The 24,683-nt window shown below is 42.2% G+C and overlaps 1 non-coding gene across 1 annotated transcript; it reads right to left on the bottom strand.

Moving 5' to 3' along the window:
• Nucleotides 1-3,867: 3,867 nt before the first annotated feature.
• On the bottom strand, nucleotides 3,868-3,939 carry TRNAE-CUC (transfer RNA glutamic acid (anticodon CUC)). Its single transcript has one exon. It is a non-coding gene; the product is annotated as a tRNA-Glu (tRNA).
• Between the last annotated feature and the right edge of the window lie 20,744 nt (nucleotides 3,940-24,683).

Raw genomic sequence — 24,683 nt, forward strand, 5'->3', positions numbered from 1 at the left:
AACTCAAGTTCAAAATTTGAAGACGTCCATTTGGGAAATGATTAACACTATTAATACATAAATTTTGATACCAAAACTAACTTCATATCTCTTTAAAAAAAGCCCACCCCTTGAAATTCAAAATTAACACAAAAATCGGCTTTTCTGTCCATTCTGTTGTTTGTATGCCCTGGCTTGTCTTATTGTTTTGGCTTGAAATACTTTTCTCAAAATTGATTGGCAGCAAATGATGATTCTAAAAATAATTGCTTTAACATTTACATCAATTAAAAATGGTTATTGGATCACAATATGTGTATTTTCAAACGCAAACTGTGATGCGTTACTGGTTAATTCAAGAATTGTAGTAAAAGTGGTTAGAGACTGTTTTAGAATATTTAACATTCTTAATTCAATCTTAAAACAGTTAAGTTCATGGAAAGAACTATCTTATGAAGATGCCAATTTGTCAAGGCTTTGCTGGAATTTCTCATATTCTAGTGTGATTCGGTCGCTCCTTCTGCCCAGGTATGACATTAGGGCCTCTCCAAACTCCTTTGCAGTTTTCATCCTTCTCATCCCACTGGGCAGTGTCACCTGGACTCGGAAGATAACATCGACTTCAAGCAGAAGTGTGGTAGTCTCTCTGGTGAATTGAAGCTCCAGCTTCATCCTCTGCTGCTTGTCCTTGACGCTCAGAATTGGATCCGCAAGGAACTGCTCAACTTCCTCACCGTTAGTAAAGGGGCCACCACTAGTTTTTAGTTTTTCAAGCACGTCCAATCGTTTCATCTCATTTCTCTGAGCCATTTCCTGCTTTTGCTCTGTTCACTTCTCAAACTTCTCCTTCGTGTATTTACTCCAGTTGAGTTCGACCTCCCTTTTAGCTTGGGCTGCTGCCTTGAAACCTCTAAAGGAAAGACTGTCCAGTCCTTAGTTCCTGGTTCGTTTGCAGGATAATTGACCTGCTGACTGCATTCAGTGTGCCAAACTTCTCAGTCTGTAGTCCATTTTGTCACATTGTCTTTCGATTCCAGTGTTGTGTACAGGGGTTTCATCGATGTTACTGGCCTGGTCGCTCAAGGAATAGTCCACTGGGAAGGCCTCCTCATCTATACCAGAGTCCCTTCTCTGCCTGGCTAGGGCAGTCTGCAGGTGGGGCAGCCTTAGGTTGGTCAGCTTTTTCTCCTCCTCTAGGTGCTCACTCAGCTAAGTCAGACACGGAGTTCAGGACTTCGTCCTTGTAGTTCTTCCCACCAGTGAAGAGATGGTCAGACACCCCAGGGTATTCAGACTTTGTAAATCTTGTTAAGTCATCACTGATAGGCTGACCCAAGGCCGTTTGCAATCCTTTGTAGAACTCTCTGAGCTGAGTATGGGTAGCGTCTTTTTCTACTGTTCTGGCATAGAAGGGTTCCACCAAGTGCACACCCAGGCAGGCAAACACCACGAGGACGACTTTGGGGTAGGGGAGTTCCAATACTTCTCTGACCAGGCAGGCTAGGCGGTTGTTGATGTGAGGATTCTGCCTCAGAAACTCAGCCACGTGGTCATAACTGTATATTAAGACTGCTGCTGCCCTTGAGAGACACCCAAACCTGCTATATTTGTAGGCAAACAGGACACTGGATACACGTCTTTGCTCCAGGAAGACAAGGAATTCCTTGTAGCGGTTCCAAGGCTTGTGTGAAAATTCAGGAGCCACCAGCTTGAGGCACATTTCCAGTGCTTGCCCAGCCAGCCTAGTATTTTTGCTGTCTACCTCCAGATCGACCATGAAACCCTTCAAAACCTGCTCCATCTTCATATCTGCCTCCACCAGCCTCCATCTTATTCATGGCACTGCTGAACCCCGGTGTAGTATGAGTGCCACAAAATAACTGTCCTGCTGGTGTTTCCAGGTCATACATCTCCGCCAGCAGCTTTGAGAAGCCCTTGTTGTGCTCTGTGCTATCTGTCATATGGGCATCTACAAGCTTATACACTTCCTCTGCACTGACTCCTCTGACAGATGCCAGTGTCTCAAACCCCATATCCACCTGCATTGCCATGTCCTCAGTTGTCTCTCCACAGATAGGCAGAATAGGTAGAGGGAATGGGATGTCCTGACCTACATGCAGCCCTTGCACCATGAACTGGCCAACACCTTTCTTTATGGTACTGTCTAATTCCCTTCTGTTTCTCCTCAAGCTTGCCCACAACTAGCAACAAACTCTGGGCCTCAGTTTGCTGCAGGGCTTTCTTTGTGTTCCTGTTGATTGGCACTGTATGTAAGTCAAAGATCTCATCACATTCTCGAGGGCTTTTCCATCTTCTTCCAAACAGTGTGTTGCCAACCTCAATGACAACTTCGCTCGATTCACTAACAGAAAGTCCCTTTCCTGAGAGACTGGCCACAGTTTGGTAAAACTTATCACGTACTTTTCTCTCTCAGAATCGGATGTGCTGAAATTCTTGCTGTAGCGGATCATCTGCATCTGCCTCAACAACATCCTTGAAGAGGTTTCTCATCCTTAGCCTGGGGTCAGCTGCAACCACACTTTTCTTGCCCTCGTTATCTTGTGTCAGTCTCACAGATGTCTTGTCGCTTTTGGACTCGGTTCTCTTGCTTTTCATGACTGCTGTTGGTGGGAATCTCACCAGCTTCTAGGAGAATATCAGTGATCTGGTCAAGGGTCTTGCACTGGAACTGTTGGTCTCTCCTCCCCCTATATCTATCCTGTCTCTCTCTCAGCCTTTGGGCTCTCAGTGTACTTTGGTACCACACGGGGTCCACACCTTTGTGACAAAACATCTTCCGCTCCATCTTCTGGTCTTCATAGTAGGCTCCTTATATTCCATATCACTCATGCTCATCCCCCACTCCTGCTCCAGATGTTGCCGCTGCACCGGGTCCTCTACATATACATCAAAGAGGTCACACTTCTGTCAGATAACTCATATTGCCTGACAGCTTTTGAGTCTTCCTTCCCTTTCCGTCCATATCTCTTTCTGCGTTCACTAAACTGTTTCCTGAGGTTCTCTACCCTCCTCTGAATGGTGCTCAAAGACACGCAGAACACCGTATCATGGTAGTACTTAGCGTAGATCTGCTTCGCTACCTCAGGTGCCCTCATGTCAACAGTCACCTTGCCAATGTCCATCACTCCAAGTGGTACCTAAGCATACCTATTATACTCTGCACTGTGGGCAGTTTTGTTAGTGGTTAAAAGTATTTGGATGGAGGAATGTCCTTATCAGCATCATATTCTTTAGCATCATATTCTTTATCATCAGATCTAGTTCTTGGCTTGGATCTGGGTTTACTACTGCTTGCCATGCTATAACTTAACGTTATAGTTTTATGCTTGTTATATCACCAAACTCGGTTGATTTCTCTAAAACATATAAATAGAAAATACCTTCAATCACAGTAAACTTCCATGTCCCTTTTTACTTCTCAGATCAGTTTTGTGCATTTACAAGTATTTCTGTACCAACGACCATCTGTGATATTTATTGATATTAGTCCATAAATAATATTCTTAAGTATAATTAAATTGTCACTTATGTGCTTATGTATGAAAGTATTACACTTCAGTGGTGTGATCAAAATCTAATATACCAAACTGATCGAAATGGGTAATTTATCACTTTCATACCGACCGTCCGACAGTGTGTATTATGTCGATTCGGTCTTTGGGGTGGGGTGGGGTGGTTTTTCTTTTCCATGCTAGATACCCACTTCCTATGCAAATCTCTCTAAAATAACTCAATGCATCACCTCTCAAGTGGACGTTATCATATTTCAGGTTTTTTGTTTTCAGCCCAGTTATCACCCCACACTATTTGGAGAGCGATAAAATGTAGTATAAAGCTGCTCTATGCACTTTAGATCAAAATACAGTATTCCCGTGCCGGGAATCGAACCCGGGCCTCGCGGGTGAGAGCCGCGTATCCTAGCCACTAGACCACACGGGAAGTATTTAGGTTGCCAGAACCATTCTTTTAAGAAATTATTTGTAATATATTTGAGCGGTGATTCTATTGTGGTTTATTTATCTATGCCTAGTGTTTCCAACAGCTATACCTTAACCTCCTACTCATACTCTCCGTCACTCAGCATTGTTTCCACCACTCCAGTGTTACTACATTCACCCCACAACTATATGAACCCACAGTTAGGAACATAAGTTCGCCTCATATTTAGTATAAATCTTTTATTTTCACTTACCTCTGTTAGCTATGATTCCTAAGCTGAGAAAGGACTAATGTGTTTCTCTTCTCAGAGATGAGAGTACGGATTATGAGGGAGGAAAGTGTCAGACATGCCTCGATAGTGATGTAGACAGTATGAAACAGCAGATAAACTTGTCCCTGAACGTAATGCTGTTATATTTTCATAACGCGCTGCCTTTACACTGGCTTCATTATCCAGGTGAAATGAACGGTAACTCATTTTCACCATATGACTGCATTATTTACTGGGGTGACTGATTCGAACGGGAAGAGTTATATAAGAGTATAGTCATCATTAACCCTTTCACTTATAAAGTTTTGTCTTGCACTGAATAAAGTTGAATGGAGGTACCGTGAACAAAGTGTAAACTTCCGTCGTCGGACTAAAAGGATTATTGTTCTCACGCAGAACTTGTCTCGGAAACTTTACCTGCGATGGAAGAACTCACTTATAGATGAGTTGCTTTTTTTTTTAAGGATAAAAACATTTTCTGTCCAACTTCGACCCTCTTCAGATAATAAGGTAAAGCCAAAAAACCTAAGTCTGACCTGAACTGTTGTATCTACTAACTAAACATCCTGCTAATTGACATAATTCTTCCCTTTGAACAATCCTCCTCCTACAGTGTTTTCATCTCCCTCACCTCCACCCACCTTTCGTTCCCTCTCACCTCCATCCACCTCTTCTACCTTTCAGCCCCTCAACTTCTTCCTCTCATCTCCCCAAATCTCCTTCCTTCCCACCTTCATCTGCTCTTTTTCCTTGCCACCTCCTCCAACCTAATCTTCCTTCCCGCCTCATCCAAACCTTTCTGGCCTCAAGTTTGCCACGACACGTCCTCCTTCCCGTTTCTTCTAATCTTTTCTTTTCTCGCTACTCCCACAACTCTTTCTTCCACAATCCCTTCCTTTCCTTCCTATCCTCCTCCACCCCTCCCTCCAACAACCTCACTTCTCCTCCCACAAGCGAAGGCACGCGGATTCAAAGAAAGTGTGCTCGAGTGGATCGATTATTAGCTTACAGGACATAAACAGAGAGACGTTGTAAATGGAAAAGGATCAGACTGGAAATGTGTTACAAGAGGAATGCCTCAGGGCTCAGTACTGGGTCCTATTCCGTTTTTAATATATGTAAATGATAATGACGAAGATTTTTTTTGTAATATATCAAAATTTGCTGATGATACTATAACTGGTAACAGAGCAGACATTTATTCACAGAGACAAGCAGTTCAGAGCAACCTTGACTAACTGTTTAATTGGGCCCGAACATGGCAAATGGATTTTAATATTAGTGTAAAATATTGCTATACATTGAAGTAGAAACGAAAAAGTAATTTACACTATGAACACTTTTCAGCTAGATAAGATCATCCATGTCAACAAATGATTCATAACCAAGCATCTTGTTCGGAGTCTGTTAAGAAAGCCAATAAGCTAATCGGATACATTGGTAGAGCATTCAGATGTACAGGAAATGAAAGAATATCAGAAAATATCATCCTCACGTTGTATAATTCACTAGTGCGCCCACAGTTATTGTGTCTAGTTCTGGTAGCCTTAATAACAACAAAGTGCACTTTGTGGGCATGCGGCGAGAGAGCGAGCGCCATGTTATCACAACTTCCCTCTGATAAAAAATCATAGGCGGAATCTCCGATATTTAGTTGCTAGAGCTGATGCAGTGTTTCAACAGACAATCTTTTATATTTTGATTTCGTAGTTGAAGCGTTCACCGATTAGAGCCGAAAGCTCGCTTGGAAAACTCGAGATTCCACGGGGTTCCCACGCTTTTACGGGTGAGTTTGTAGTTGATAACAAAATTTATTGAATTAATGTATCAGATGTAGAAAGAAGTTCAACTCTACTTCGCATAGGAGTAAAGTTATTAGCTTCAGCTTAGCGTTACGGGCCGGGTCAGACCAGGTGGGTCCGGGCCACTTATTTACAAACTTAACTAAGAGTAAACATCGCTCACTCGCTTCGCTCGCTCGTTCATAACGAGAGAGAGAGTACAGCAAAGGGAGACAAAAATTATACGAAGATTGAGAAATACATCATGCGAGGAGAGTTTAGAAGCCCTGAATCTTGTTATCTTAACTAAGCGTTGGTTTCTAGGATATTTAATTCAGGTATTCAAAACAGTCATAGGACATGATAATATGGTTGTCGACAGATTGCTCAAATTATACTAGAGGTGAAGGGCACAAAATTATTGGCAAACTATTCCAACCACATGGAGCTAAAAATTCCTTCTTCAGTAGATTTGTTGTTGTTGAACAACGCCAGTCTGTCTGGTCAAGCAGACCCATCTATTTGAGGCAAGGAATCCCCCTTGTAGGACCATGCCATGCAGTGTAGTGATGTTCCCTTGCGGTAGACAGAGCCTTGCCATAGCAAGGCGCGGAGTAAAGCGTGGAGGTTTGGTTCGTGGATGGATGCCTTATTTGCGTCTCTCCATCCAGTAAACAGGGGCACCATAGCAAGCTCCACTACACCCAGTAATTTGGTTATGTGGTTACCAGCCAGCGCTGTAAATGGTTTCCTGGATTACAGAAAACCACTAGGCCTGTCGCTCAGTGTGTGTAGTCACCTGAAGCAGAACGAAGAGTAATAAGACATAACAAGAAGGCTGGGAGAAAATATGAAGAGAGGAGGGCAAAATTATGTTGAAAAGGAATAATGGTAATGAAAGAAGCAGGCAGTACTAAATCAAATGAGTCGGCGATGGGCGCCCCAACCTACCACTTCTTTATTAATCACTTGGATAAGCATCTGTCTTCTAACCCCCAGTTAAGCATTCATTCTGTGGTATACTTTATATACTTTTTTCTTTCGTTTCCACTTTCCCGGATCTTGGAGGATAAAACAGCACATCAACATCAGTACATATCGCTGACATAATATTATTTTCCTTTTCAGACAGATCATGTATAGTGATTTCCTTCCCCTCTTTCCTGTGAAATTTCCATAAAAGCTTTTTTATGGTGCATAATGGTCCTTCTCACTGTTTCCTGCCGGCTTCGGGTGGAGGGTTTGGTAGGTAAGGGAAAAGCCTTCGTGCTCTCCTATACTTGTCTTAGCTGATAGAAGAGCTTTGTTAGGTATTATCTTCCCTATAACAAACAGCCAAGCAAGGACCACTTGGTGTGCTGCTTTCTGCTTTCCTTTGTACCCCTTTCTCCTCCCAGAACCCTACATCCTCATCGCAGCCTCATTCCTATTCGTCTTCCTCACAGTCACACTTCCTCCCCTCAACCCCGCTCTACTCAAAAACCTCAACTCCTTCCCACACCTAACTCCTTCCTCCCCACAATTAACTCTCTCCTCCCCACACCTAACTTCTTCCTCCCCACAATTAACTCTCTCCTCCCCACAACAGTTTCCCTCCTCTCCGTAACCCCGTCACATCCATACAATCATCTCTCTCCTTCTCACAATCGCAAATCCTTCTCCTCTCCACAACAAACTCCATCCTCCCACCAACCCTTCTCCATCCCGTCCCCAAATGCCAATCGTCCTCCTCAAAATAGACTCCACTTACCCATCCATCTACCCTCGGACTTCACTCTGTCCCCATAGCCTCATTCCTCCTCTTCTTCCTCCTCCTCACAACCCCGATATCCTCTCCACAACCCCACAACTTGTCATTTCCCTATACTTTCCTCCCAAAACCCACCTTCTCCCATTTTCTGCACTTTACTCCTTCTCCTCACAACCTCACCTCACTAAAAACCATACCTCATCCTCTGAATCCGCACTTCCTCCTCATAACGCTCCTTCTTTCTCACAACTCCAGTTCCTCTCCATAATCCCAGCTCCACTCTTCCCACAAAAATAGGCCTCCTCACAACCCCCAGCTCCTCTCTCCCTGCAACAGAAGCGCCTCTTCCTCACAACTCAAACTCCTCCTCATAACTTCAGCTCCCCACAAACTCATTCCTCCCTTACAAGTAAGATTTCCTTCCCACAACTCCACCTCCTCCCCACAGTCTCACATCCTCTCCACGACCCCACAACCAATCACCTCTTCTCTACAACCTCATTCCCGTTACGTCTCCCCACAACTCTAACTCCTCAGAAACTCACCCTCTTCTCACCAACCTTACCTTCTCACCTCGAACCCCATGTCCTGCCCACAACCTCACATCCTGCTCACAGCCTTACTGGCCTCAAAGCCGGCCGTAACCATGGGATTATGACCGGCAACTAGGCGATAAATTCTTGCTGTGTTTAGACCTTAATTGCCGTGCTGAGTGGCCATTTCCACAAATTTATTGCTGCTTGATATTAAAACTGATTAAACCTGGATTAATATGTATGGATTTTTTTGTTTTTTTTCGGTTTAAACCATTAATATCGGCGGGGCACTGAAATGACTATGATAAATCTCTGCGCCGTAGACTGGATCTGAGAGCGAATGTCTAGCTAATGTTTATAAGCGCTCACAATGCTCTGCTTTTCAACTTATTGCTAGATGCCTTAATCCCAGAGTGGTCGACCACGGACAAATCGCCTCTATGTCACCCCGACCTTCGCCATCAGAATGTCTTCCTTTCAGCCCATACAACCTTCATTCATATACCCCTCAATGCCAACCTTCCATCTCATCCTTGTACAGTTACGGGCTAAATTGTCGATCCACTTTTCAGTCGAAATTATGACACCCTTAAGCAATATTCTGAAAAGTTGTGGGGGCTCAGAAGATCGGACCACTGGGTTTCGAAAGTGATTGCCTGCTATTGCTCTCAGATGACTACTATTATCCGGTGTTAACTGCGATAAATAATAGAGCTGATGTTTCAGTGAGAAGGTTAACAATACCAGGAACACTCAGTCTCATATACTTACTCTTAGGTGAATAAAATTGTATGGCTGTTATCTGGAACATACAGTAATACTAGATTTGTTCCGTCGAAGGCTCCAGGAAGCCGAAGTTCAGCGACGAGGATCTGGTAGTTAAATTCCAGCAGGAAATAATCTTGCACATTCCTTTTTGATCACTTAACAGATATTTATTCCACATTAAAATTATTTACCCTGTTCAGCTTTATTGTTTCAGAAATCGATATTGTTGCAAAAATCGACCAAATTTTCAAAGTGAATGGATTTCAATTATTTATTCCTAAAAACCTCTCCCATGATGCCAGGTGTGTGTTGAAATTTTTTTTATTTAGCTTGATATCACCATTGGTTCCCTAGATATGTGCGTCCGTCATGTCCGCATTTCATACATACACACACACACACACGCAAACACACACACACACAGACACAGACACACACACACACACACACACACGTATATATATATATATATATATATATATATATATATATATATATATATATATATATATATATATATATATATATATATATATATATATTCACGTTAGAAGGAGTGGGGTATTGGAGTTGTAACAACCAGGAGGGGATGTGAAGTCAGCATCCAGTACAGAAAAATTGCCTGTTATTGTTCAGTTGTTAACCGTACATCAGAACTGCCAGTTTACCCCAATTTACAGTATCAGCTGTACGGAAAGCGTGATATTTGAGAACAAATCCTCAGTTATAACAAGGACTACATCCACTGTGAGCACTTTTTTCTTTCGTGTATTTTTATTTTTTATTTTTGCTGTATCCACAGAGGAAGGGACGACCATACCTAGAGTATGTCCCTAACTCACTCACTCACTCACTCATTCACTCACACACGGAGTTATCGTACCGTTTTGAATAACGGGGTTCAGACCTTATGATGAATATATTGAAGGATGAGGAGTACTGGTGGTGTCTGATGTACTTCTGGGGTGTGTCTTCGGTGCATTCGACATGCATTCTGAATAACCGCAAATATGAAACACTGGGACTAGATCACCTGAATGTGAATTTTGGATGTAACCGCGGTGTATCTGATTGTGTGTGGTGTGTATCTAATCGACTCCGCACGTGGGTCGTGCCCGAACAACCGTAAATATGACACAGAGGGGTAGGGCAGAAAACTGGACAGTTAGCTGTACCGGAACGGCCTGTGAGCCAGAAGAGTGTCATGTAAGTGTTTGGCCAGTAAACTGTTTCTCTCCCCATACAACACTGCAAGTGTATATGCAGCTATCAAAAGCGTCCTTTGTTTTATTCATCCGATTTTGTGCATACATTTAGCAGGCCATTCTTAAAGGTCCAGCAGTTCTTTTACATGCAAGATGCCTTCACGTACCACCATTTCACTAGTAATATATGCTGTTCATATTGAATGCATCTTAGGACTGTCTTCAACTGGACTGGTGTAATTGTATTAGCAGAGATGTGTTCATGACATGTTGATGAATGTTGTTAAAAATGAATAAAGTCTGTTTTAACAGAATTCAAATAATCAACTTTAATCGGCCTTGGCCTGGGATCGAGCTGGCGTCCTTACAAACAAGAGACCACAACTGTATAACCAGCTGATCACAATCTCTCCCCAGTGTCTGAAAGACAAGAGCTACTGTCTTAGCATTTCACTACCACGTCGTCTTATTCTACAATATTCTTGCTACATTCTGATAATTTTATTCAATTCGGGAAAGGCTTCTCTTATTGAAGGGGTTAGTGAAACCATTCCACCTAAGAGTTTCTCTCCTAACCTGAATAAGACCTTCTTGGGACAGCAAAAACAGTACGGTACCTAAAACAAGTCCTCTGGTGAAAGTTATGAAAAATGCCGTATTGAAGTTTGCTGAAGCTATGGGTCGTACACTATTGGATCATGTTATCCTCCCGCACATTACTGATGAAAAGTATGTCGATACTTGATATGCATAAATAAAATAAAGGAGACTCTCATGGTGTCATATGAAATAAAAATCTTTGAGAAAATAGTGATGCCTAGAAGTGTACCATGTCAGCTAGAATACAAACCTGAAATTCATCATCATCATCATCATCATCTCAGACCTCTTTTCCTGCCAAGAAAGGTAGGGTCCAGGGAAAAAAATATAGGAGAAACTAACCAAACGTCTCCCCAGCTGGAAGGGTCACACTCATTCAGATTAATATTTTAAAAATCTATTAAATATTCATCCCCTTCACTACATTGACATCTTTTCTGTCATTATAGGATTCAGTTCATCGAAGGTCATAATAATCGTAATGAAGCGGACAGGTACAGTCACCCCAAGAAGTGGAGGCAGTTTCAGATTGCTTCAGTCACTAAACTGATAGGTGTTCAATGAAAACTTAATGAATATCAGGTAAAAAATAAAATACATAGTATATCACACTACGATATATGTGAAATGAATAACATGGGGCAGTGATAAATTAGAAGTTAACACTGTAAGACATGCTCTCCTGAACTGAATGTGAAATGTATTCCCCCGCTCGCGGCGCACAGAATAACCCAGTGTTCATGGTGTATTTACTTGCCATGATTTCAAATACAGACGGTCTAGTTTCGAAGGCTAGTTGATGAAAATTCTTGTGACTACAATACATTACCTGATTTTGAAGTGCTGTGGCTGTGTATACAGCAACAGTAATGATGCCACAACAATGAAATTATTCATACTAGAGATACCCTACAGGATGTGGCAACCAGACCTTGCTGCCTTTTATTCCTTGTCATCCTAGCGCTTATAATAACTGTAATTGGCTACTTTATTCCCTAGAAAACTAAAAACTATTTTCTGTTGTAAGGTGTGGCAAATTTTACCGTTTTCTCTTGCACTAGTTAATAAGAGGGCGAAAACAAGCTTACAACTCTTGCAGTGCAAAACCACATACTTTTGCTGTCTTTTAACGTCATTTCTTTTAAAATAAACCGTTATGTCCTCTTTATTTGAAAATGCTGTTCTGGAAGTTTTGAACTCAGTGATTTGATTATGAACCTCAGCATTTTATTACTCCAGCCAGTTGTTTATGCACTAATGATACAAGGCTAACTCATTTTTGGCATTTTCCTAGGAGCTCCGACTCTCAGCAGATTCTTGAGGTTCTTTTATTTCGTTCACTGATAGTCCTCTGGCTTAAACTAAATCTTTCATTGTCTTCTCTTGCTGGAAAATTGATCCAGTGCAATGTAATAACTGCATGTCTTTGAGTGAAAGTTGTCTTCATTAGTGCTTGCTGACCGAGCCATTTAAAATAGCCTACGGACTTTAGCCGCATTCCTGCTTCCTGTCGTCGTCCATGAAGACAACAGAAACTAAAATAAGCGACTTCAAGTAAACTGCTGAGGAAGAGGTGGTAGGAAGCCGCCTTAGCCGACTAGACATTGTATATATTCGATTAGATGAATGCCAACTAAACCTCTCATGATGGGGACACCTGAGGAATTTTATTTTTGTTAACGACGCACTTCTTTTTTGCCACTGAGTGCACACAAGAACCTGAGAGTAAGTCGTGTAGTAGTTACCCTCTCATGCCTGGGACACTGTTATTCTACTCCAGATAATGACGGACTATTATCTTCAGTGAAGATTGTGCCATAGGAAACTAAATGTGACAACCTTGTACCAGTAGTCTCCTTATGATCAAGAAACTTAAGTATTCCCCTCTGATAACACTAGACGACTTTGCTCAGTTGAGGGTGAATACAGGTGAATGTGTTGATGCTGGCACCATTATCCTTCTAATGATCGGAACATCTCTAGAGTTTCCCAAGACGATTCTTTTTTTTTCTCTCTCTTTCTTTTTTTTTCTTTTTTTTTTTTTAGCTAAGTGAGTCGTAGGAGCCTGACAGTGTTGAATAATATTATTAGAGAGAGATTTAACCATTCGGATGGATTTAAAGATAAAGTATTTTAAATATAACTAGACTACAATAAAGCATTTTTTCCTCTAAATCTGAAGGGATCTCTGCTACAGAAAGGGTTAGCAGAAGTTATGTCATTGCCCTCTTACTCTAGGCGTCTCCTGGAAAAAGAGTATCGTCTGGAGATATCAACAACAAGTGGAAAAATACGTCAACGTGTTCAAGGAATTTACCCCTTCAGTAGGATGACGAAATTTATATTCTTCTTGCCTCCTGGCAACTTTACCTAACTTACACCAGAACCCACGTAGAGAAAACCAGTGAAGGCAATATTTAAGCCTCATGTATACTGAGGTGAAAACTAAAACAAGATGATTTTTTATAATAGTAAGTTATTGATGAGACCTACTTATCGTGTAGACTGAATAAGCTCCTTGACAAATACATCCCCTGGCCTTTGTCACGCCCACTCACCGACGACCACGAGACAACCTCGACTCTTGGCAAGCACCACTCTCGGCTGCCACAGTCATGGCTCACTGTCTGAACTGTAAAGCTTACGATGATTTTCACTTCAGTTCGATAACATTATTGCTTTATATACATTATCCAGTACTTGAAAAGAAGAAGAAAGGAATTTATAAAAATCTTGTTTTCTTTATTAATGAATATAAAACGCTTGGTATCTCAGGTAAGAATAGTGCCTCTAGCAACTATAAACACAACTCCCATGTGGTCTAGTGGCTGGGATACGCCGCTCTCACCCGCGAGCCCCGGGTTCGATTCCCGACACGGGAATGTTTACTTATTGCATGAAGACCGCATCGATGCTGCCAAGCTCACACGCCCGTGTAAGATGCTGCTACGTTGGTATATTCCAACTATTTGAATGGCAGGATATCACTTAATTCAACAAAACTTCTGGTGTCGGTGTCAGTGAGATACGTAGGTGTACCTGTGACAGAAAAGGTTACTTGAGATAGTCAGATAAAGACTTAAGCCGCTCGGAGTTCTCAAACATCAACAAAATCTTCCCGCGTTCGCCTGAATAACATGTCCAAGTGCACCAGTGGCCGCAGAAGGGCTACTCATGTCCTCTGTACAGGGCCGTGCACAGGTATTTTGAAAGGATGGAGGCGTAAAAAAAATATATATTTCTTTCAAAACAGCTTATTCACAAAGTTGACCTCTTCTTTATTTTTCAAATTAAGTTATCAGATGACGATTGGCAACTTTTGGGAGTTTGTGCACGCTCTTATTCATTTTTTTCTTATATTTTGTGGAACTTTTTAACTCTTTTTTTCTATTATTTTTCTATCTCGTAACATTGTTAACAGGATTTAGTAAATTTAATGAGTTGCTTTTTTAGAATTACTCTATTTTCATTTGAATTTTTCATTGTTTCCAAATGAGGGAAAGGAGGGTTAAGCCCTCCACCCCCATGTGCACGGTCCTGCCTCTGTGTGCCGTGGAGATAATTACCTGATTTTGGATAGCGACACAGACTCGCGCAAAGGGAATAACGTACAATGGAAGAGAACAGACTGGAACCATGGGAACCGAGAAGTAGCGAATATTGAGAGGACATGAACAAGGTCACTACAATACTTTCTCATGACTGCATTGTGTATGACTAACATATTTAACTCCTTCAGTTCGGCGATGCATGTTTTAGTTTATTCGTCCTAAGTACACAAGGTATTATTGAGTTCAGTGAGAGTTTAAGAACTATACTGGATATATATATATATATATATATATATATATATATATATATATATATATATATATATTATCTCATCAGCCGTTTGAGTGTCCACTGCAGGACGGGCCTATCCCTACCGAAGTGGGAACGATACAGCCAATGTATCTCTACCAAGTGGCTTAGGCTGTCTAGTAGAGATTGTATGTATGGCGAGTAGTGCTTGTAAGTGTAACTGTTGTGTTGGAATGGCTTTGGATGTGTGTGTAGTCTGTGAACCAAGTGTAATCGGCCCGCGCAAGCCGACTGGGTGCAAGCATACTTTATAGTATGCGAAACTGGTTCAACCACAGCACCCCTTGTGTCTGCCAATGCAGTGCGTGGCCCGAAGAACGCTCCCAAAATTTTTTACCCTGGCGGGGCGCGACCCCTCATTCTTCATTGTACGAAAACGCACACTTTACCACAGAGGCTCCAGAGATATATATATATATATATATATATATATATATATATATATATATATATATATATATATATATATATATATATATATATATATATCCTTTCACCTCTTTTTCGAAGGTTCTCTCCTAACGAATAAAGTCGTCCATTAGCAGGAAGAATATAATAAAATGGCGCCCTCTAGTTTAAAGGGATAGTGTAATAACGTATACCGGTATTGCGCAATGCACATGTGTGTGTGTGTGTGTGTGTGTGTGTGTGTGTGTGTGTGTGTGTGTGTGTGTTTCCTTTAAGGAATGTCAAAGAAAAGCACCAAAGAAGCTGAAGAGAATAAACACAGAGGGAAGGAATGGAAAATATTCTGTTGCTCTCTCCTGTCAACGACGTTACGTGGCCGAGAAAGTAATTTGTTCTCTTTTTTTCTTTTTTTTACATGAAAATTAATAAAACGGTGACATATTCTTACATCAGAACGCTTCTCTACACCGTCTAGCAAAATATAGTCTATGAGTGTATGAAAGCAAGGAATATAAATTGATGTGGCTAAAGAACGGACTTGTGGTCGACCTGATTAGATGAAGGATGTTAAACGTACATGACATGCCTTTGGTATCGTTTTTAAAAATTCATAATAAATGGAATAACTTAGGCAAGAGTATATGAAGCCCAATTGTAAATAAATTATGTAAAAGAAAATATGTGCAGATGGCTAAACTTAGGAGATGCATCCAGGATTACTGGGGGTCGAAATTATACGAGAATGTGAATGATATTGTGACCTTCAGTAAACATGCTGTTGTTATTCTCCCAGGGTTTGCACTTTTTTGCCCATCAATTGATGTTGTGCTGCCTACTTCTTCCTTAGCCTTTATCATTCTTTTTCTGTGCCTGCCCTCCTCTCTTCCTATTTCTCCCATCTTTCCTGTCACTTCTTATTGCTTTTCTTTCCTTTACAGGTGGCTTTACATTGAGTGACAAGCCAAATGGTTTCCTGTAAGCCAAGAAACCATTTACAACGCTGGGTGGTAACCATATAACCAAACCATACGTGCTCCCTACATGTCAACAAGTGGGTTGGTGGAGGGTTAGTGGCCCCCCCCCCCGTAAAACAAATAACTCAAAGTCAAATGGCCACCCCTTACGGGATTATGGCGTCTGGCAATAGATAGATAGATAGATAGATAGACATCTTTAGATGGGGAAATAGTGACAGTGATGATGATGATGATGATGATGGTGATGATGAGTGTTTTCTACGTAATCAGTGAGAGCTATACGCCTACAAGCAGGATAGGGTTGAGATTTTGTAATTAATAACACCTCTTATTCACCAGTTCAGCTTTCGCGGAGACAGGCCACAAGGAACTGACCACATGACATTTGTGATTTGTAAGCAGGACGTATAGAGGGGACTTCACTCGCCCTGACTCATCCATCCTCAGCCCTTCCCCTCTACACTTCCTGCTGCAGCTATTGCCAACCCTCCTCCATCATCATCCCATCTTCTTGTCAGAGCTTTCCATAATTCGCTACCCCATTGCCATCCTCCTAGACTCATGGACAAAGTTTGTTTCCTTCTCTCCCATGTTCATCCAGGAGTACAACTAGGGACGTGGATATAAATAGACTTTCATATTCTAGGGGAAGAATGTGACACATAAAGTGATTGACTGGCTTTTTTTTTTTTATGCGAGGAAGAAGGAACCAAAGGCCATGAGCCCGCAGTAACAGTTCCCTCCAAGAGAAAAACAAAATACAATAGAGAGCCAAATTCAAGATCCGATCATTTTGAGATGCCTGGACACACTGCGTTTGAAAGACTGGAGATCATAGGCAGCAGGAAATACAGACAGAGGGAGACAGTTCCAGAGCTGACCTGTTGCATAAATGAAAGACTGGGAGTAACGGTTAACTCTTGCATTAGAGAGTTGGACAGAAAAGGGATGAGAGTTTGCTGCCAGACGGGTGCTACGCGCCCGTCGTAGAGGTGGAGGAATGCAAGCAGACAGTTCAGAGGAACAGTGACCATTAAAGTAGCGATAGAAAAGAGATAAAGATGCAACAGTGCGGCGAAGAGACAGAGGTTGAAGGGAGTCAGTAAGAGGAGGAGAGTTAATGAGACGAAAAGCCTTTGACTCCACCCTATTGAGAAGAGCTGTATGTGGGGAGCCTCCCCACACATGAGAGTTGTACTCCACACAGGGGCGGATAAAACCCCTGTATAGAGTCAACAATTGTGCAGGGGTAAAGAAAGAGCGGAGTCGGCTTAGCACACCCAATCTCTTGGAAGCAGATTTTACAAGAGATGTAATATGATCTTTCCAAGATAAGTCCCGAGTAAATGAAACACGAAGCATGTTCAAGGATGATGCAGGATTAAGCTGAATATTATTAAACATTAGTGGGTATACCTGTGGAAGATTTTGTCGGGTTGATAGGTGTTGTCAATAAGCATTAATCGTTAACCCTCTTCTTCATTCTCCTCAAACTCCACCGTACGAATCCAATAGAAAATTTTCTCCAACTCATTCCCTCTCTACTGCTTTTACATTCCTTACTTTAGACAGTCCTATCCAACGCTCCTATCTACATCAACCCTCAACTCTCTTTGTTTTTCCAGTCCCATTCTGCTCCCCAAGCAACTCATCCCATTCAGCTCTCCTTTCGCACTCCCCTCTTCCCTTTTCCATCTGTCTCCCTCCCCATGACCTTCCATTCCTCTCCCAAACATCCCTTACTGTCCTCTCTACCCCCTCCACCTCCCCAAGAACCTTCCTTGCCCCCCACCTGCCTCACAGCCATCCCTTATTCCTCTCCCAGTCCCCCAGTCGTCCCTAACTCCCCTCCTCGCCCCTCCCCCTCCGGCGCTGCCCCCCACACCACCAATTACCAGCTGATACCTCGTTAATGCCACCAGCCCCGGGACCAGCCGTTTGTTATGGTCGATCAGCTGATTCCGCCTCTCCTCTCGTTGCCAGATTGACCCGGCAGCCTCGTCCAATTTAAAGATGATGCTCTCTTCTAGGCGTTGTCTCTCTTACGCCTTTTATCACGATCCATATCAATAACCGCATTCATGCCCTCAGAAATAAAGAGTAAGAAGGGCAGTGCTTCGCAGTTACTGACATAATTGGTATGTGTGTGTGCGTGTGTAGTAAAGATGATCCACTTTAGCATTATACTGTCGTATGCATAATAGTTTTGTAAAAACTTGGAATGATTATTTTTGGTCATTGTTAACCCCCTGGGGGTAGGGGGGTTTGTCAAGAATACTCCCCCAGTATCCCTGCTTGTCGTAAAAGGCGACTAAAAGGGTTGGCGGAGGGTTAGTGCCCCTCCCCGGAAAACAACTAACTAAAAAAACAAACAATAAGCCTCGGACAAGGACTGACCAAACGTTGACGACCAAGGACCGGACAAAGGACATTGCAATTGGAACGTGGAATGTAAGGGGAGCAAATGATGAGGTGAAAGAGAGAGAGATTGTCCAGGTGCTTGAGGATGCGAAAGTGGATGTATGTGGAATAACTGAAACAAAATGGAGAGGAGAAAGTGTGAGAGAATGGGAGTATGGATGGGGTATATGTGCAGGAGTAGGTGAGAATGAGAGGGCAAAGGAAGGAGTATGTATAGTTGTGAGTAAAAGATGGAAGAGGAGCATAAGACAGTATGGATCAGTTGGATCAAGGATTGTGTGGGTAAAGTTGAAAGTTGGAATACAAATGTGGGCGATTGTGTGTGTGTATGCGCCAACGCAAGATCGTGCTAGAAGAGTGAGAGAAGAGTTCTGGACAAATGTAGAAGTGTGCATGGAAAAGTTTGGAAGGAATGATAGAGTGTTTTTGACTGGTGATATGAATGGTAAAGTTGGGAATGTGAAGGTGGATGGAATAGTTGGTGAGTGGGGTGTGCCTGCTGAGATAGATGAGAATGGGGGTGCGTTAGTGGACATTTGTGCTGGGAGGGGGTTGGTGATAGCCAATACCCTCTTCAGGCATAAAATGATCCACAGGTATACATGGCGAGTGATGAGAAGGGTGGGTGGTGAATTGAGTGAAAGGAAGGCAATGATTGATTATGTGTGTGTGGATGAAAGGATGCGAAGATGTATATTGGATGCAAGAGTTTATAGAGGTTGGGGGAGTGGACTTTCTGACCACTACTTGGTGGTGGCCAGAGTTAAAGTTCAAGTAAGATGGAGGAATAGAAGAAGGGAAAGACGAGAGGAAGGAGTAGTTGCAAGGAGAGTGGAAAGGTTACAAGAGGATGAGAAAAAGGCAGAGTATAAGAGAGAAGTGGAGGAACGATTGGGCAAATATGAGTTGGAGCAGATGGGGGACGTGGAAGGTGTGTGTGTAGAATATTTACAGAAGAAATATGTGCAGCATGTGATGTGGTGTGTGGAAGGAAGAGAAGACGGAGGGGGGTGCAAGGAACAGCGTGGTGGACTGAAGAGGTGAAACGGGCTGTGGCACAAAAGAAGAAAGCATACAATGAATGGATGAGAAATAGGGGCGTGGAAGAAGTTGAGAGGCGGAAGAAAGTGTTATATGTAGAAAGAAAGAGAGAGGTGAAAAGATTAGTAAGAGAGAGTAAGAAGAGAGTGGATGAGGAATTTGGAAGGAATTTGAGTGTAAAGTGGAGGGACTGTAAGAAAATGTTCTGGAAAGAGGTGAAAAGAGTAAGACAGGGTGGAAGTGGAGTTAGCAGGGGAGTGAAAGATAAAAATGGTAGATTACTAGTGGAGAAGGGAGAAAAAGTGAGCAGATGGAGAGAACACTTTAAGGAATTGTTGAACGTGGAGGATGGAAGTAATGTGAGTATAAGTGGCTGGGGAATGGCTGGAAGAAGGAGGGAGGTGAGAAGACAGGAAGAAATCAATAGGATAGAAGTTGTGGAAGCAATGAAGAAAGTTAAATCAGGGAAAGCCCCAGTAATTGATGGAGTGTGTGGTGAAATGCTGAAGCATGGGGGAGAGATAGTAGTAGAATGGATGTGGAAGATGTGCAGATTGGCCTGGGAGGAAGGTAGAGTCCCGGAGGATTGGAAGTCAGGTATAATTATTCCCTTGTACAACGGAAAAGGGGAAAAAGAAGTGTGTGGTAATCATAGGGGCATTTGCCTTCTTAGTATAATAGGAAAAGTATATGGTAGGATACTTATTGACAGAGTTAGAGAAAGAACAGAGAAATTAGTTGGAGAAGAACAGGGAGGCTTTAGGAAGGGAAGAGGTTGTGTAGATCAGATATTCATTCTCAGATCTTTAGTGGAAAAGTTTCTAGAGAAGGGAAAGAAGTTGTATGCGGCTTTCATGGATTTGGAGAAAGCATATGACAGGGTGGATAGACTAGGATTGTGGAAAGTGTTAAGAATATATGGAATAGATGGGAAGTTGTTGAATGCTGTGAAGAGTATGTACGATGGTGCGAAGGCTGCAGTGCGTGTGGATGGTGAACTAAGTGAATTTTTCTCTTTGAAAGTTGGGTTGAAACAGGGATGTGTCATGTCTCCATGGTTGTTCAATCTGTACATGGATGGGGTAATAAAAGAGGTACAAGGAAGGGTAGTGGAATTTGGAGTGGCCCTGGTGAGAGAGGATAGTGTTTGGAATCTCCCTGTACTGTTGTTTGCAGATGATACCGTGTTGTTGAGTGAAGACGAAGGGGAGCTGCAAGGCTTGGTGGATGAGTTTGAGAGAGTGTGTAAGAAACGGAATCTAAAGGTGAATGTAGGGAAGAGTAAAGTGATGGTCTTTGAGAGAGGTGAAGTCAGTGAATGTACAGCGAGGTTGGATGGTGAGGAATTGGAAAATGTGAGTACGTTTAAGTACCTGGGTAGTGTGATGAGTAAGGATGGAGGTTTGGAGGGTGAAGTGCTTGAAAGGGTACAGCAGGGAAGAAAGGTTGCTGGTTCTTTGAAAGCAGTGATAAGAAACAGGGAAGTGAGCATGGAAGTGAAAAAGTTACTACATGACAGTATTGTGATACCAACTCTAACGTATGGAAGTGAAGCTTGGACGTTGTTGGAAGGACACAAGTCAAGAGTGAGAGCCGTGGAAATGAGTTATTTAAGAGGAGCCTGTGGAGTCACATGGAGAGACAGGCTGACGAATGAGGATATAAAGGAGCGTTGTGGTGTTGATGTGGATGTGATAGGAAGCGTTATGAGGAACACAGTGAGGTGGTTTGGCCATGTGGAGAGGATGGAGGGTCAAAGACTGACGAAGAGAGTGTATGTGAGTGAGGTGGAGGGGGAAAGAGGGAGGGGGAGGCCGAGGATGAGATGGAGAGATGGGGTGGAGAGGTATATGAGAGAGGGGGGTGTGAGTTGGGAGCAGGGGAGTGAAATGGCGGGGGACAGGGCGACTTGGAGGCGATTTGTTTGTGGCCACCCCAAACGGGATTGAGGCGTCTGGCAATAGATAGATAGATAGTTAACAAGGTGATGAAAGTTTGCCACAGATTTGTAAAAAATTTCGAATCATAAACTTAGTACGTGCTATGAAGCCTGGTTTCGTACATACGGGGTCTATCGACCAAAAAGTATCATAACGCATTGTGGACGTATTTACTAACCAGCCGTTAAACAAAAATCCCTAACCTAACCTAACCCAGCCAAACATAACCTATCCTGACCAATTTCACTTATGTTAATTTTCAGTCCCTGCTTTCCAACGTGTGTTAGACGCAGAATTATCAGACAGGCTAGCCCCACGCCTTGTGTTGCAATACCCAGCACACACTTTCCACCAGCCTGGAATCAAACTCACTGTCAGCTGAGATTAGTCTGTCTTTGCTCCAAGGATTTGCCGTAACTCCTGCTGTTAATTACTCGCGCCTTGCTGAAGTCATGTGGAGCAATCAGAACTTTGGTGAACATACTGCAGTTACATCTTGTGGAAGTAAAGCTGCAATGCTGACCCTGAATCTTATAACAAGTGTATTGAGAGGAGGCCAGTAGGTGTATTCCGTATCTGTTTATATCTGAAAAGTGTTCAAGTCAGTTCGAAGCTGTTGTATTTTTTTCATTAAATAACATTATTATATGCGAGTACATTTATTCCGTTCATATATCTAAGGCATTATGAAATCAAGGGCTGGATTCTAATGCAGGTGGGAATCTTAAGAACACCTCTTCTGTCCTAATTATTTCTGTATCGGGTACCTTAATATATTCATGTATGCTTTTTGTGAAATGTATGTCGATATAAACAGCCAGTAAGAGATTTATAATACCTGTAATGCCGTAAAAATCCTTAATCCCTTCAGTTCAATGACATACATCATACATTACTATAGCTACCACCAGATTATATCATTCTGTTTAGGAAAGACTTTTAGAACTAGAGTGAGATTACTAGACTTCATTAACTCCTCCACAGGAAGAATTTTCCTTTTTCTGAGAGGAAATGGTTTATGGTAAAAATAACAAATATGTCACCGGTATTAAAGGGTGTTAAGGAGAAGGTTCTGAGAAGGCTCTTTAGCTGACGAGATATGCCTCCAGTACATGAAGCTTTAATCACCTCACTCCGATGACGTACTTCTCATTATATTGTTGCAACCTTCGAAAGATATTAGGTTATTCAGCACGAGAGAGAAAGAGAGAGAGAGAGAAAGAGAGAGAGAGAGTACATATAGCCATCAACAGTTCCCTCACTTCTCAACGTCATTCCTAAAATATAATTAAATCGTCCGGAGAAACCAAGAGCGCTTAAGTGATGCATCATCGAAGTGAACGGTTTACTGATCTGCGTCGTGTTACCAGACATTCAGTTATCAAGCATAATATGAGTCTCGAGTTGAATTTGTTACAGAGTGAGGTTATGTAGGTTACAGAGCCTTTGGTCACAACATACTGAGAGTTTCTGACAACAGCATATTATCAAAGGGAGCAGCAGTAACAAAAACATGCAGCAAGCATCATAACAACTGCAAAACAAGTAGAGGAACAACAACAACAACAACAACAACAAATATAACACCACCACCAATAACAATGACTCGTTGTCCTCGAGTGCTCAAAACATAAAGTTGAAATGTCGCCTATTCATTGCCAGTTAATTACACAGACGCATGGAAACAATCGCAAAAATTATTATTATTATTATTATTATTATTATTTTTTTTTTTTTTGCCAACACCACCTTCAGTCCGATGAAACACTTCTGCTTTTAACTGTTGCTGCTGCTGACAGAATATAATATTCAGGGGGAACCTGACTGTTGTGTACTATTTAATCAAGGCTGTTTGTGACCCCTTCATTACGATACCCAACGACTTATTTTTGTTTGCGTTGCAAGATGCCAGACTAATCAAAGCAATGCTAGCTTGTTCACGTTTTTGTTGTTACTGAAGGACAGTTTGAACTGCAATCAGGCCATTAACCCAATAGCCACTATGTGTTTCATATGACGGAAAACGTGGAGCTGCTACATACATCATATGAGCAAGTTTTTTTTTTTTTTTTTTAATGGGTGCATTTCTAATGCCGTTTGGAATCTCAGTTGAGCTATTTCCGTCACCACCAGTGCATCCCACCACTAACCACGCATCCTCAGTATCTCCCTATGATTCGTATGGAGGGAAGAAGTCAGATGAGCAACTTCATTACTTCACCACGGCTGAACTAAGGTAAACAATGAAATCATATATTTTTTTCGTATACTTTTCCATGCACTTTCATTTCATATGAGTAAAAATAATTTTTGAGATTCCCCCCCCCCTTTTTTTTGCACATGGGAGGATGTAGTCAAGGAAACCTTATATACCAGTAGCAGTTGTTGGGTTAATCCTTCAGCAGACATTTTGCAGTGTATACTCTTATGGGATCTACCAACATCCAATCACAGTTCCAGCTCATCCCACCCATTTCTTTGTCTCCCACGGCCAATTCTCTACCTCACCCTCCTCCCCTGAAGTCTTTTTTCTTAAAGGATATTTTGAAATAAACTTTCACAGTACTCAAACCACTAATTGTACAACAGCATGTCTGTTGTTAAGTGTCTTATAGAACCGAGGGGAGTATTGTTACAAGGGATTTACACCTTTCTGCTTTCTTTATGTTAGTTTTGCTGTCAGTTTCTTTGTTTAATTGCTGGAGCCTTGTGATGGTGCCTTCTGTGTGTGTAGGGGAGGGGGAGAGGATTGATTGAGTCACGATGTTTTATGAAATTAGCAAACTCTGGTGTGAAGTTAGAGCTGTAGTGTTTTCTGGTGCCTCGTGAATGTAGTAATGCTAAATTTCATAAATCACTTGTCGATGATGGTAATAGGTGTGTTGTTTAGTGTACTGAAGAGTTGTTCTCTTTCTTCCGTGAATTCAGTGTAAGTGATTTGTGATCGTCCTGGTCTGGAGTATATATTTTTGTTGTGATGGTAATGGAGAGTAATCTGAAGCGGGCTGAGATTCCGTCTGATAGGTGGTGGTGTGAGGAAGTGTGGGCAAACCGAACGTGATGTCTGACGAGGAGGAAGAGGAGGAGGAGGAGGAGGAATGGTATGTTTGGCGTGCGATGAGGATGCACTGTCAGGTGTTAGTGAGACTGTATGTGTTGTCCAACTGTGCTGCAGTGCTGAGGCC

This window comes from Coenobita brevimanus, chromosome 23 (assembly GCF_032717465.1).
Source record: "Coenobita brevimanus isolate Jiangsu-jjx chromosome 23, ASM3271746v2, whole genome shotgun sequence".
NCBI classification, from domain to species: domain Eukaryota; kingdom Metazoa; phylum Arthropoda; class Malacostraca; order Decapoda; family Coenobitidae; genus Coenobita; species Coenobita brevimanus.